We start from the raw sequence: 14039 nt of genomic DNA on the forward strand, positions 1-14039 counted from the left end.
CACTTGCTTATTCTCCAGCCACAGACCAGGCTTCCTCTTCAGCGGGTAGTAAACTCAGGAATCCGTATTTGCAGACCTTTGCACTAATTCCTAAGAGCTGTAAAAAGGCAACAGGTCTCCGAATTCAGGCTTTAGATTACATCAAAGAGTGTGTACTATATGTGTATATGCTCTATGTGTGCCTAAGTCAAAATATTCAACAATTTATCTATTTTTAACCAACAGTCGCCAGTTTTCCTTCCACTTTGTTACTGAAAACATCTTATATTACCTAAATATACAGAATATTTCGACCAAACATACAAAGCTACACAATTCTTTCCATGATCAGTTGTTCAAGTGTGACAGCTTTTGCCTTGCAAATGTCTTTAAATGATGCACAGATAAAAGGGAAAACAACACTGGGAGAGGGGTCCTCTGATGCAGGGCACTACGGGCCCTCTCTCACTTTTCCTACAGACACGTGATGAGCTGCTCAAGTAACAGTTTTATGGTAACCAACCGATTTAATGAATTGGGATGCTGTTCTAAGCCTTAAAAACACAATGCAGAATCACTCTATTTACGCTCCCAACTATCAGGAAAAATAATAATAATAATAATTAAAAAAAAAAAAAAATCACCCACCAAAAAAACCGCAGGGCAATAGCCACATGAAAATATTATGCTCCAAAGAAAAAGAAACCTATGATGGCTTTGGTTAGCAGGTTAACTTACAACAGAAAACAGAAGGCTCGCTGGAAACTTTGCACAAATACCAACGTGCAAAATAGAAACTTCAGATAAGCTGTGGAAAGGGGTGGGATTTCCAGAAAATAGGGAAGGACTTGTTACACCCTCCTTGTCAAATTTTGCAGGATCACCACAGCTTCTCTGGAGAAACAGCGTGTGCGGAGGGGGAAAGCGAAGAGCTTTCCTTTTGGTTCTGCTTCTCCTAAATAAACTGCTTGCCTCATTTCCTTTGCAATTAGAGCAATATTCAACACAAAAACCCATCCTTTCCACATCTTACTGTGCTGTGTACATTTGCCACTGAGCCTCTAGCCACTTCCATGGTTTTATATTATGAATATGGTAATTATTGCAATACCTTACTTTGTCAAACCCTAGGCTGCACTAACGTGAAGCGAAGTCGCCGGGGCAGTGAGAAGAGGGAGGCCGGTGCCATTCAGTAGCTCTCGACAGAGCCTCTCCAAAAGGCGTGCAGGGACAGAGGACCACGACCCTTCGCTGTTTCACACCACGCCAACACGGGAAGTTACACCGCCCGTCTGTCTTAGTGTTTTCTGAGGTCACCCTTGGAGCTTTTTCTCCAGAAAACTGAATGGATGCTTTGTCATAGGTAGGCTAAGCGGCGTCGTGCTTCCTAAGCTCTCCCGTCGCGACTGCCTCCTGCCAACACGCCGCTCGCAGCCCTTGCCCAGCGTACCCGTACGCACGCCCGGCACTTTCAGCTTGGGACGTGCCCTGCCGAAGCCCATCGGCTCCTCCAGTGTCCGAGCCGCAGCGAGGGCTCGGGACTGTGCCGGAGGAAAGCGGGCAGCGCCCTGGCCCCGGCCCGTGGCCATCAGGCAACCGCCTCAGGGGCATTCACCTGCCCTGGGCTGAACCAGGCACCCCCAGGCACCCCGTGCCCTCAGGAGGGGCGTTCAGCCCCACAGCACTCCTTGGCAGGCTTGCTAGCACGTAGTTAGAAAGGGAATACCTAGAAGAAAGAAACACACAGAGCTGTGGTGGCAGTGGAGAGGGGAAAACAAATTGACACAACATTAAAAAATATTGGGGGGGCAGTAAAATACGAAAAATAATTCCTTCAGAAAATTGCACTTCACTCATTCTTGGCTTCTTTAGACTAAGCCTGCCTCTGCATCAGGAAAACACTGGGAGGAATGAAGGCAGATGTAAAAAACACTGGCTTTTGCAGTTAGCTTTCTAAAAAGTTTTATCGCAGTGATAAGGAAAAAAAAAAAAAGGAATAGTACAAATGCCATCTACAATCAGCACACAAAAAGTGGGCCTGGAAACAGCTTCTGCAAAGATGCATATTTCAGAGAAGGGATGTATACCTTTTTTAAGATAGTCTCATATTAGTTTCAGTTTTAACTATGTATCAGGAAAAAATAAAATAGGGGTTTTGGATTGACTTACGGAAGCCTTGAAAAACTACATAACAAATTCCCAGACCCCACAGAGCACCTTAGCCTGCTTTAGACTCAAAAATTAAGTACAGGACCCAGGAGTGCACCTCTCTCCATTCAATAGGCAGCACAGCTACGCTACATGGCGTCATCCCAGGCGCCAACAGGAGACTCCTGCAGCGGTCACCCCCAGCACGATTTCAGTAGCAGCATGTTCAGACCCACAGGACAGAACAAGAGAGAGATGTTATCGCCATTTCCTCTCTCTTCCCTCAGGCGATTGGTTTTTAAAGCGAATGCTGCCTTCGAAAAAGGGAATTGCGGCGGCACACGGCTTTCCCCCTGACCATCCATGCCGCCGCTCTGTGCCATTGCCTTTCCAGGGATTTGCCGAGCAGCGCTACCGTGTTGAAGACCGAATCTGTAGTCCAGTAATTTGTTGGTTCAACAAAAGTCATGGCTGAAACAAGCTGCCTGACTCAAAGAGCGTACGCTTCCTGTTGTTGGCAGAAAGTGAGACTTCGCGCTGTTCCCCCTTGCTTCCTTTAAAAACAGTGCCAGGAATTGATGTAAATTGGCTGCAGAGCATCTGACCCACAAAGCAGGGAAGTGAGAAACTGTAGGACTCAGGAAGATAGAGCAGTATTAGCCACCTATACCTAAATATACATGGGGTTTTTAATATACTTGATCAACGATCATGGATGGCATCAGTGATTTTCACTCGAAATGTGCTCAAGGGGCTGGAGTCTTCAGTAGCTCCGCAGAATTCTTCCTCTGGAGAAATCAGTCAAGCAGTTTCTTCAGTCACAAAAACTATCTACAATACCGACCACAGACTGGCATGCCTTACGCTGCCCAGACCACTCAGATGAACATTAGCAGAGGGATCACCCAGAAAGTTAACTAATTACCCAGCACGTAGGAGTTCTGTCTTCTGGGATTTCCATCAGGTGGGTCAGGAGAAGGTTCCTGCACTGCTGGGGTAAGAGTGGTGCCAGATGTTTGACCCCATTACGATAGCACTAATGATTTTTCCTTGTGAGGCAACAGGAAGAGAGCAACAAATGCCATTTGGTATCAACTAAAACTCAAATGAATTGAGACTATTGAATTAATTGGACTCCGCTCCTGTTACCTACCTGTTATGTATCTACATGTCAATGCATTTTCAGGATCTTCAGCCTAGGAGACTGCTCAAATCTGCTCATTTACTCTGCTATTAAAATGCCTGAGATTGAGGATCTGTTTCAACACAAAGGCACTGTACTGGGATTTGCACCTCTTTTCCCAACCCCAGTGTAATATTACAGCCTGAGACACGAGGCAAAATTAATCTTTAAAAATCCTGTCTTTGTTAAATAGGGAGTTCTAGGGATGTCAGGCTGGTTTTCACAGCTCCCTCCGAACAAATCTTCTTAAAAATCGAAGTCCACCCAACAAATCAACAATTATCCTTAATAAAATGCCAGTAACAAGTCATTAATACTGGATGATTTTAAAAAGTGACAAAACAAGGAAACATAACTTTGACTCCCCTTGGGCTTTCCTTAAGAAACTGGGTGGACTTCTTCGGGAAAAGACCTCCACCTGGTGGCAGGCTGTAAAAAAATCAAGTCAACACTACAGGTGCATGCTTTCCCTTGGAAAGGCTGCTGTTACTAGAAATGCAGTGGATTTGCTGTGGATAATTTTTTCTCCATAAATTTCCAAACCTTATATAGGATAGGCTGAGCAAGGCATCCTTTAGTCTTTCTCAGTCTGTCCTAAACGCATGTCTAGCAAAAGCATTTGAGCTCATCTGGCTCACGTATCCCATCGCACAATTTTTCCTGCTGACAGCGCGCTGGGAAAGACATCGCCAGGCCGTGGATGATGGGGAGCAGCAGTACCATTGCCACCTGCATCTGCGGGCAGACGTGTCCGGGATATTAGGACTCATCTACAGACAATGGCTATATCCCTCTCTAGCGATATAAATAAGGCAGTACTCCTTTCCCTCTGCTGTAAGGGCAATAAGACTCTTAGATACAATTTTTTTATGAGGATTATGTTACACAGATAAACAGTAACCTTCAACCTTCCCTGGTATAAATTACCCCGATGCTGGGGTCACTAGAGGAGGGGGTTGTACCATCGTAACTATCTGGGGAGTTGCACTACCATAGCTATTTTTAAAAGCACATGAGAAATAGTTTTCATGAATGAAACTGCAATGGAGCAGTTCCCAGCATGCTCAAGTTTGTCCCTTCTGAGACATTTACAGACAGGGCACCAGGATATATTTTTAGCAGATGACAGCAAAAGTTTCTGAAAATTTGATCTTGAGTTCTCTTTGGTGCAAAACTTCGGGTTTCAGAACAACTTCTGATATCACAATGTTTTAATTATCACATTTAATTTTTTTCAGTCAACTGTAAGACTCACTGTCATATGACAGTAAGGCACCACATTAAGCAGGGTGAAAGCTTTTCAATTTGTCATTAAAATAATTGAAAAAAATCACAAGGGATGTTCAGAAAATAACACTAATCACAGAACCTGGGAACAAATTACCTCTTACCTCTTCCCTTGCCACTACAAGCGTATTTTCTACCTCTTCCTTCTCTCCAGTTGCGGCTACACCAGCCCAGACTTCCTCTGAACTTCTTGAAAGTGGAGTTTTTCTTTTTCCTAATTTTATGCCATCACTGCTAAATGTCTGCTTTTATATAACATTAAGCCATCAACAGATATTGAAAAAATTATCACCATTGCTGAAATGACTTCAAAGTATACATATTTATTTGCATCTTTATATGTAATCAATTTCCCCACAGTGCTTTTCAATTTTCTCTGTTGATTCTTTTTGAATTTTCTTCCTTTTTTCTAGGGGTAGCTGGCACCAGAATAGCTTGCAGAAACCAGCTTCCAAAGTTCATGCCCCCTCTGGAAAAAAATTCTCCAGGATTTAAGAAAAATCAGGAGTCTCTATAATTCTGCTTCCATGGCTATATTCTTCACTATAACAGTTCTATATCCATTCTGTAGCGCAAATAATTGGTATGCAAGCAATACAATCTATCAAGAGCTCCCTATGCCAATATCTCACACCTCTTCTTAGTTCTTTTCTTTTCATATTTGGAAAAAAAAAAATCCATAGTTAAAATAATAGCAAAGGCCAAAGTTCTCCTTCTTCAGAATATTGAACTAAGTATATGTGCACAAGCTATTTCATGACAAGTCTGGTAAGAAATTACATCAGTTACATCAGATTGGCAAAGATAAGCAGTCACCCGTTGCAACTGGCACAAAATAAAATTATTTATTTGCAAAAGGAGGAAACAGACTTGTAGGTCTTAATTATCACTGAGCAATATTTCTGACTGGTGGTGCCTATTAATCAAAATAATTCTGTGTAACAGGTTTAGGTGGAAGGACCATCCCAACTTTCCTTTGGCTGTAGGTAAAAAGTTATCAAGAGACAGTTTTACTAATATCAGTAAACAGAGTAAAAAAATCATACAAGCTACTCTAAATTTAAAAGCAAAGCCTAGGCAATTTCATCCTTCATTACATTTTAACCCACAGTACAGAAGTCAAAACATGTAAGAATTGGGTAGGGATTTTCACAAGCCACTGTCTGGAATTTCGTGATCTACTTCTGAAAAAAAAAGTCAGTATTTTTTTTTTTCCTGACTGCAAAAACACAATCATTCTAGATGGTCTTCCAAAGCAATGCATTAGCAGACCTGTCATTTATTTTCAGGTGTTTCCACTTTACAAAGCCCAGTGAGAATTTCAGATTGCAGTTTTCCAGTTCCAAACGGAGAAAACTAATCTGAAACTGGAATTTTCTATCAGCACAATGTAAGGAAAGCCTCAGCTCCTGGAATTTTTTCTCACGTGGCTTTGGTGAAAAACCTCAGAACAGCCCAGCTGTATTTCTAGCTTGGATGTTTGATTATGCTGCATAAACTGGTAGTCAAAGAAAAGTGTGATACATTCAGAAGTACGACAAGACATGAGATGCCACCCTACCCATGAAGTCTACAAACTAACTCAACTCAAATAGAGGGGCACTCTCAGGCTTAGGGTGTTGTTAGGGAATCTGAGAGACCATCTAAGCCGTGCACATCCAAGGCAGGATGAACTCCGCGGTTGTAATGCTACAGCCAAATCCACAACAGCAGCAGGCTTGCCCCTGCTTGAACTTGCACAGCTGAAGGTTCCCCTTTCCTGGTCCCTTCCTCCCTGCCCAGCTAACGACTCCAGTCATGCTGGGGTGGAGAAATGGCAGTCGTTCCCCTTTTCCCCAGTAACCTACACCAAGGAAGCACTGCGTCATTTCTGTGCCAGCCAAAAAGCAGATTCGATATCTTTCCAGCATCCCTGCAGCAGTCATTCGCTTTCTTCGACCCTCAGCTTCTGAAAGGGTACAATATTGCCTTTTGCTTGCTGCTGCATCTTCCTCCGCCACAAGAAAACAACCTAGTATTCCTCTAGAACAGATAATGTGCCTTGGCAATATGGGAATATGAACACAGGACATATCTTACCTTCTGTGAGTCTTTTACAGCTCTTGCATGACCTTTTCTGAAGATAGAAATTATTACATTATTGTAACACCACTGCACAGCTACTTGTAAAACCATACTCAAAGTGCAGTTATAGACAAACGGCAAGGCCATACCAAAGAAGATTTCACACGGATCTTTCCTGCAGCAGTGTCAATGGTTTCATTAGTGACTGAAGTGATGGAAGAGGGAAGCTCCAATGCATCACTTTGCTGTTGAAACCAAGCTGGGATAAATGGGAAAAGACAGCAACTTCAGAATAACTTTGCTGAAAATGACCTGCAAACTGAAAAGAAAAAACAAGCATCATGCCCCAATGAAAAGTTCGCCTGTCTTCCACGCTGGCACCCATGTTCATTCCTTCTACTCTGCTCCGGTTTCATCCCTTATCACTGATGAGCACTGTCCTGTTCGGGCTATCACAAGGCGGGACAGATGTGAACCCACAGAAGTGATCAGAAGTCTAACCAACAGGGCATTCTTAGAAAGAGTGGAAGAGTGACATTTATTTAGTCTAGGTAGTATTGTAATGCCAGATGACAACAGATCTCAACTGTTTTAAGTACCTGCTACAAAGGGGATGATTAAAAGTTTCCCCATGTCTGTGAGCAATAAGGACAGGATAACGCACAAAATGTTTCCATTTTAGCAACAGAGATGAGGCATCGGGGAAGAATTTTGCCCGTCTTCAATCTTGCTAAAGAAGAATCCAGGCAAGAAAGCCACTTTACTGATGATTAACATTGAGCATTTATCAGACTGTGTTTGCGTAGCAGCATATGCTGTATACGGAAAGTCCTGACTCTGATCGTATCATCACTGGTATGGGTATGAACATCCAATAGTAAAATCGGTTTAAGTCCAAAAAGAAACCAACATTTTTATAAGTACTGAATGTTTTAAAGAACAAACTAGGCAAAACATGCACTGGAAATCACAAGAATTGATTCACCCTACCTGAAGTGAGAATTTGATGATTTCTTAGAGCCCTTTCCAGACCCATAACTTTGTGATAATGCAATTTTGGCTTCACGTGCATGAGCCAAGATTATATGAAGTTTCTGACCTAATGAGACAAAACCAAGTACTAGAGATCGATTAGTACTGCAACTGCTAATAGCTACAGCACTGTACATGACTGCTTTTCTGCAGATAAGATAAAGACTGGTAATAAAATATTAAAAAGTAAGGCTAAGAAATCTAGTCTTTGGGAATTTTATGTCTTCACTAAGCACTGCAGTTACATGAATTGTTCTGCTGAAGGCATCTATGTTGGGTGTACATGTGAAGGTTTTGGTAGTGGGGGGGCTGCAGGGGTGGCCTCTGCGGGAAGAGGCCAGGGCTGCCCCATGCCAGGCACAGCTGGTTCTGACGGACCCACAGAGGAGCAGATATCCACAGTGCAGCCCACAGACAGCCAGTGCTGGAGCAGATGGATATTCCTGAAGAAACTGTGGTCCACGGAGTGCCCCCACCAGAGCAGAGGAAAAACATGAGGGGGAAGGAGCTGCAGCGAGAAACTGCTACGTACTGGTCACAACCTCCCACCCCCCTGGGCCCCGTGGTGGCAGGGTAGGAGAGCTGGGAATGAAGTTGAGTCTGGGACAGCAGGGAGTGAAGGTGTTGTTTCAATGTTTGTCTTTTTTGTTTCACATTACTCAAATCTATCTTAACTGGCAACAAGTCAATTTTCCCGAAGCCAGGTCAGTTTTGGCCACAATGGTAACTGGTGAGTGATCTCCCCATCTTTAGCTCAACCCACAAGCTCTCTCATCCTATTTTCTCCCCCCGTCCCACTGAGGAGGGGGAGCAAGTGAGGGACTGGGTGGGCAGCTGGCTGTTAGCCAAGGCTAACCTGCCAGAGTATCTCTTTAGGGAAGAAAACTACTCATGAGCCTTCTTTCAAAACTCCCCCAAGCCCGAGCTTTCATTTAAATCTCAAAGGATTGCACACTTACAAGTTTGAAGACAAGTGCAAGCATTGTTTGCATCTCTACAGTTCAATTACAGTTTGTATATCTTCTAAGTCTTAACAAATGTAAGTGCTCGCCAAGACCTATCCCTCACTGCCATAAAAATTATAACTTTAATAGGAAAACTGGTTGGTTGGTTGGTGGGTTTTTTTCCCAATGATATATTGCCCTGGGAGTAGTTCCATAACTTCTGTTAGAAAAACAGAAATTGCCTTATTTTAGTAGGACCACCTTACTGATGCTCTTAGAGGCCAGTCTGATTTTCATCCACGTGCCATTAGCAGATGATGACCATTGCTGCTTCACCAGCTTTTTACCTACTTGTGTGGGCACAGTTTTCTATAAATGAAAATTCATCTGGGGATTTCATACTGCTCTGAGACAATTTAGCTAACTCGAATACAAGCCACTGAGAAAATGAAGAGTCTGAATTGCCTTGATTATTAATAAGACCTCACCTTTCTAGGACTGTAATTATTTACTTTTATTTAAGAGAAACTAAGAGATTGTGCATCAAATCTCAGTCCACCAGGTATGCAGCGGCGGGCATGGTAAGTTCTGTGGCTGAGCGCTAGAGTGAGGTGGACGGGGGGGTTCCCAGAGCCATGGAAACCCGAGGCAGAGCCGAAAGCCCCGCCGGGAGGCAGCAGCTCTCGCGAGCGAGGCTGGCGTGGGTTGGATGTTGGCAGGAGCAAGCGCGGGAGATTTAAACATCCCCAGGGAGCGCTGCCACCAGGGCGGGCAAACAGGGCATGCCACGGCAGCCAGAGCGTGGCACAGCAGCTGGCGCGGCAGGGCGCGCAGGAAGGGTGCTGCAACCTGCTTGTAGGCCCACAGCCCGGGGAAGTGCTCTAGGACTCTGCCAGGATGGTGGGCGCTCGCCTCGGAGTTAAAACCAGTGCTCCTGCAGAGAGAGCCCCTGAGATGCCTGATGCTTCTACCCAGATGGAACCGGTAAGGAAGGAGACGTCAGTACAGGTGGTAGGTTGCAATGAGTGCCCAGACACTTCTCCTGGAGAAAAGGTAAGTACCTGCGTAAGGTGTGCACAGGTTGATGATCTGTTACGTCAGGCGGCCGAGTTGCAGGAAACAGTTAAAAGGCTGCGCGGTATTAGAGGAGCCGAGACAGAGATAGGTGGCTTCAGAACCATGCTCCTGTAGTGGACACTACTGAGAATGAGACACCTTGGACCTGGTGGCCAACAAAAGCAGGACCTCACTTGTCCCCACCCTCCAGCATCACAACCAAAACCAGATATGAAGCTTTAACAGCCATAAACACCCATGAGCAAGGTCTGCAAGGAGAAACTGTACCAGCAGCAAACAGTGGGTACCGTAAAAAGAAACAATGAGTGCTCGCAGTGGGTGACTCTCTGTCAAGGGGCACTGAGGCGCCCATCTGCTGGGAGCCACGAGAGGCATGCTGCCTTCCGGGAGCTAAGGTCCGAGATGTTGCCGAGAGGGTGCCACAACTTGTCAGGAGCACAGACTGCTTACTATCCGCTGCTACTCTTTCACATGGGCATGAATGACACCGCAAGCCAGAAGCTGGGCAGAATCAAGGAATATTATAAAGCCCTGGGGGTGCAAGTGAAAAATACCGGTGCCCAGGTTATCTTTTCCTCCATTATACCAGTTGGAGGAAAGGGGGCAGCCAGAAATAGACGTATAATGTACATCAACTCCTGGCTTCATTGTGGCTTTTATGACAACGGGACATTCTTTGATGGCTATAACCTGTTAGGGAGGGATGGGATCCACCTGTCTAGAAGAGGCAAGGCAATCTTTGGCAGCAGGCTAGCCAACTTCGTGAGGCGGGCTTTAAACTGAAGGACTCGAGGGGTGGGCTCCAAAGTGGCAACACTCACGCCATTGCATCCAGCTGGGGAATAAGCCAGGCCAACCAGAGCAGCGACAAATGTTCCTTAGCTGCCTCCCAAGATGAGAACCAGGTGGCCAACCACCTCAAGGGTGTGTATGGCTATGGTGGATCCTCTTGCACCCCTCCTGGGAAACATGGGTGCTCGATTACCTCTCTGAAATGCCTGTACACTAATGCACACAGCATGGGGAATAAACAGGAAGCATTAGAGATCTGTGTGCAGTCGCAGGGCCACGATCTCATTGCAATTACGGAAGCACGGTGGGATGGCTCGCGTGACTGGAATGCTGTCATAGATGGCTAAATGCTTTTTAGGAAAGACAGGCCAGCAAGACAAGGTGGTGGAGTTGCCCTTTATGTGAGAGAGCAACTGGAATGTATCAAGCTCTGCCTAGGGGTGGATGAAGACTGCGTTGAGAGCTTATGGGTAAAATTAAGGGGCAGGCTAATATGGGTGACACTGTTGTAGGTGTTTACTACAAGCCACCCGATCACGAAGAGGAAGTCAGTGAGGCCTTCTACAGACAGCTGAAAGCAGCCTCACGATTACAGGCCCTGGTTCTCATGGGGGACTTCAACCACCCTGATATCTGCTGGAAAGACAACGCAGCTAGGCACACATGGTCCAGGAGGTTCCTGCAGAGCACTGATGCTAACTTTTTGAGACAGGTGGTGGAAGAGCCAACGAGGAGAGGTGTGCTGCTGGACCTTGTACTAACAAACAAAGAAGGACTGGTTGGGGCTGTTACGGTTGGGGGCAGCCTTGGCTGCAGTGACCGTGAGATAGTGGAGTTCAGGATCCTGCGTGGAGGAAGGAAGCCTGTTCAAGGACCTACTTGGAGGAATCCCACGGGTTAGGGCTCCAGAAGGTAGGGGCGGTCCAAGACAGCCGGTTAATATTCAAGCATCACTTCCTCCAAGCTCAAGATTGTCGCATCCCTATGAGTAAGAGATCAAGCAAAAGGGGGCATGAGACACGCATGGATGAGCAAGGAGCTTCTGGCAAAACTCAAATGGAAGAAGGAAGTTTATGGAATAGGGAAAAAGGGACAGGCCACTTGGGAGGAATATGGGAATGTTGTCAAGAGTATGCGGGGATGCAGTGAGGAAGGCTAAGGTTCACTTGTAATTAAATCAAGGGATGTCAAGGACAGCAAGAAGGGCTTCTTCAAGTACATCAGTAGCAAAAGGAAGACCAGAGAAAACGTAGGCCCACTGCTGAATGAGGTGGGTGCCCTGGTGACAGAGGATACAGAAAAAGCAGAGTTACTGAATGCTGCCTTTGCTTCAGTCTTTACTGCTAAGGCCAGCCCTCAGGAATCCCAGACCCTGGAGGTAGCAGAGAAAGTCTGGAGAAAGGAAGACTTTCCCTTGGTCGAGGAGGATCAGGCTAGAGATCATTTAGGCAAACTGGACACCCACAAGTCCATGGGCCCTGACAGGACACACACCACGAGTGCTGAGGGAGCTGGCAGATATTATTGCTAAGCCACTCTCCATCACCTTTGAAAGGTCATGGAGAACAGGAGAGGTGCCTGAGGATTGGAGGAAAGCCAATGTCACTCCAATCTTCAAAAAGGGCAAGGAGGACCCAGGAAACTACAGGCTAGTCAGCCTCACCTCCATCACTGGAAAGGCGATGGAACAGCTCGTTCTGGATGTCATCTCCAAGCACGTGGTGGAAAAGAAGGTTATCGGGAGCAGTCAACATGGATTCACACAAGGGAAATCATGCTTACTAATCTGATAGCCTTCTGTAATGGCATGACTGACTGGCATGACTGGCTGTGTAGATGGAGGGAGAGCAGCGGATGTTGTCCACCTTGACTTCAGCAAGGCTTTTGACAGTCTCCCATAACATCCTTACAGGTAAGCTCAGGAAGCGTGGGTTAGATGAGCAGACAGTGAGATGGATTGAGAACTGGCTGAATGGCAGAGCTCAGAGGATTGTGATCAGCAGTGCAGAGTCTAGTTAGAGGCCTGTAGCTAGTGGTGTTCCCCAAGGGTCAGCACTGGGCCAGTCTTGTTTAACTTACTCATCAGTGACCTGGATGAAGGGACAGAGTGCACCCTCAGCAAGTTTGCTGGCGATACAAAACTGTGAGGAGTGGCTGATACACCAGAAGGCTGTGCTGCCATTCAGCGAGACCTGGACAGGCTGGAGAGTTGGGCGGAGAGGAACCTAATGAAGTTCAACAAAGGCAAGTGTAGGGTCCTGCCCCTAGTGAGGAATAACCCCATGCACTGGTACAGGTTAGGGGCTGACCTGCTGGAAAGCAGCTCTGCGGAGAAGGACCTGGGAGTGCCGGTGGACAAGAAGTTAACCATGAGCCAGCAATGTGCCCTTGCAGCCAAGGTGGACGATGGTATCATGGGGTGCATTAGGAAGAGCATGGCCAGCAGGTCGATGGAGATGATCCTCCCCCTCTACTCTGCCCTGGTGAGGACACATCTGGAGTTCTGTGTCCAGTTCTGGGCTCTCCAGTTCAAGAAAGACAAGGAACTACTGGAGAGAGTCCAGCGGAGGGCTACAGAGAGGATTAGGGGGCTGGAGCATCTCTCTTACGAGGAAAGGCTGGGAGAGCTGGGTCTGTTTAGCCTGGAGGAGACTGAGGGGGGATCTTACCAATGCTTACAAATACCTTAAGGGTGGGTGTCAGGAGGACGGGCCCAGACTCTTTTCAGTGGTGCCCAGCAACAGGATAAGGGGCAATGGGCACAAACTGAAACACGGGAAGTCCCCTCCAAACATGAGGAAAAACTTCCTTACTTTGAGTGTGACAGAGCACTGGAACAGGCTGCCCAGAGAGGCTGTGGAGTCTCTTTCTCTGGAGATACGCAAAACCCACCTGGACATGGCCCTGTGCAGTCCACTCTAGGTAAGCCAGCTTTAGCAGGCAGGTTGGACTAGATGATCTCCAGAGGTCCCTTCCAACCCCAACCATTCTGTGATTCTGTGAAATGTTACTGAACCACAGAACCAGAGGAGACTCCTGCATTTCCTCTTACAAAGTTCAGCCAGCCAAAAAGAATACATAATGAAGTACATTGGTTTCTGCATACACTAAACAGATCCATTAAAGCAGATTTATCTGCACCATTTCCCTTAAATTACAGCCATGCCCCACTCCTGTGCAATTTTCTACATTTTGTGAAATTATGTTACCGGCAATCTAATCTCTTGTTTGGTGGCACTGTTACAGCGGGTTATGAAATACATATTGGGCTAATATTGGAAGTCCTGCTGACTGGTGAGTCCTGCAGCAAAGCCTCAATATTGCTAGATGGCTGAAGAGATGGTCATATTACCTGCACCATTACTAAAAAAGAGAAAGAATAAACTTGACCTAATATTCCCTTTCACTATTTCTGTGGGTTTTCTAAAACAAAAGCATGCTCATGTAATTCAAGAGAGTGCCAAGCAATGAGTAACATAAGAAGCAGGAGGAAGAAAACTCCTGCCTGGTGCTGTGGTTCTACCTTTTATCTT

The sequence above is a fragment of the Pelecanus crispus genome, chromosome 2 (genome assembly GCF_030463565.1).
Source record: "Pelecanus crispus isolate bPelCri1 chromosome 2, bPelCri1.pri, whole genome shotgun sequence".
Classification (NCBI taxonomy): domain Eukaryota; kingdom Metazoa; phylum Chordata; class Aves; order Pelecaniformes; family Pelecanidae; genus Pelecanus; species Pelecanus crispus.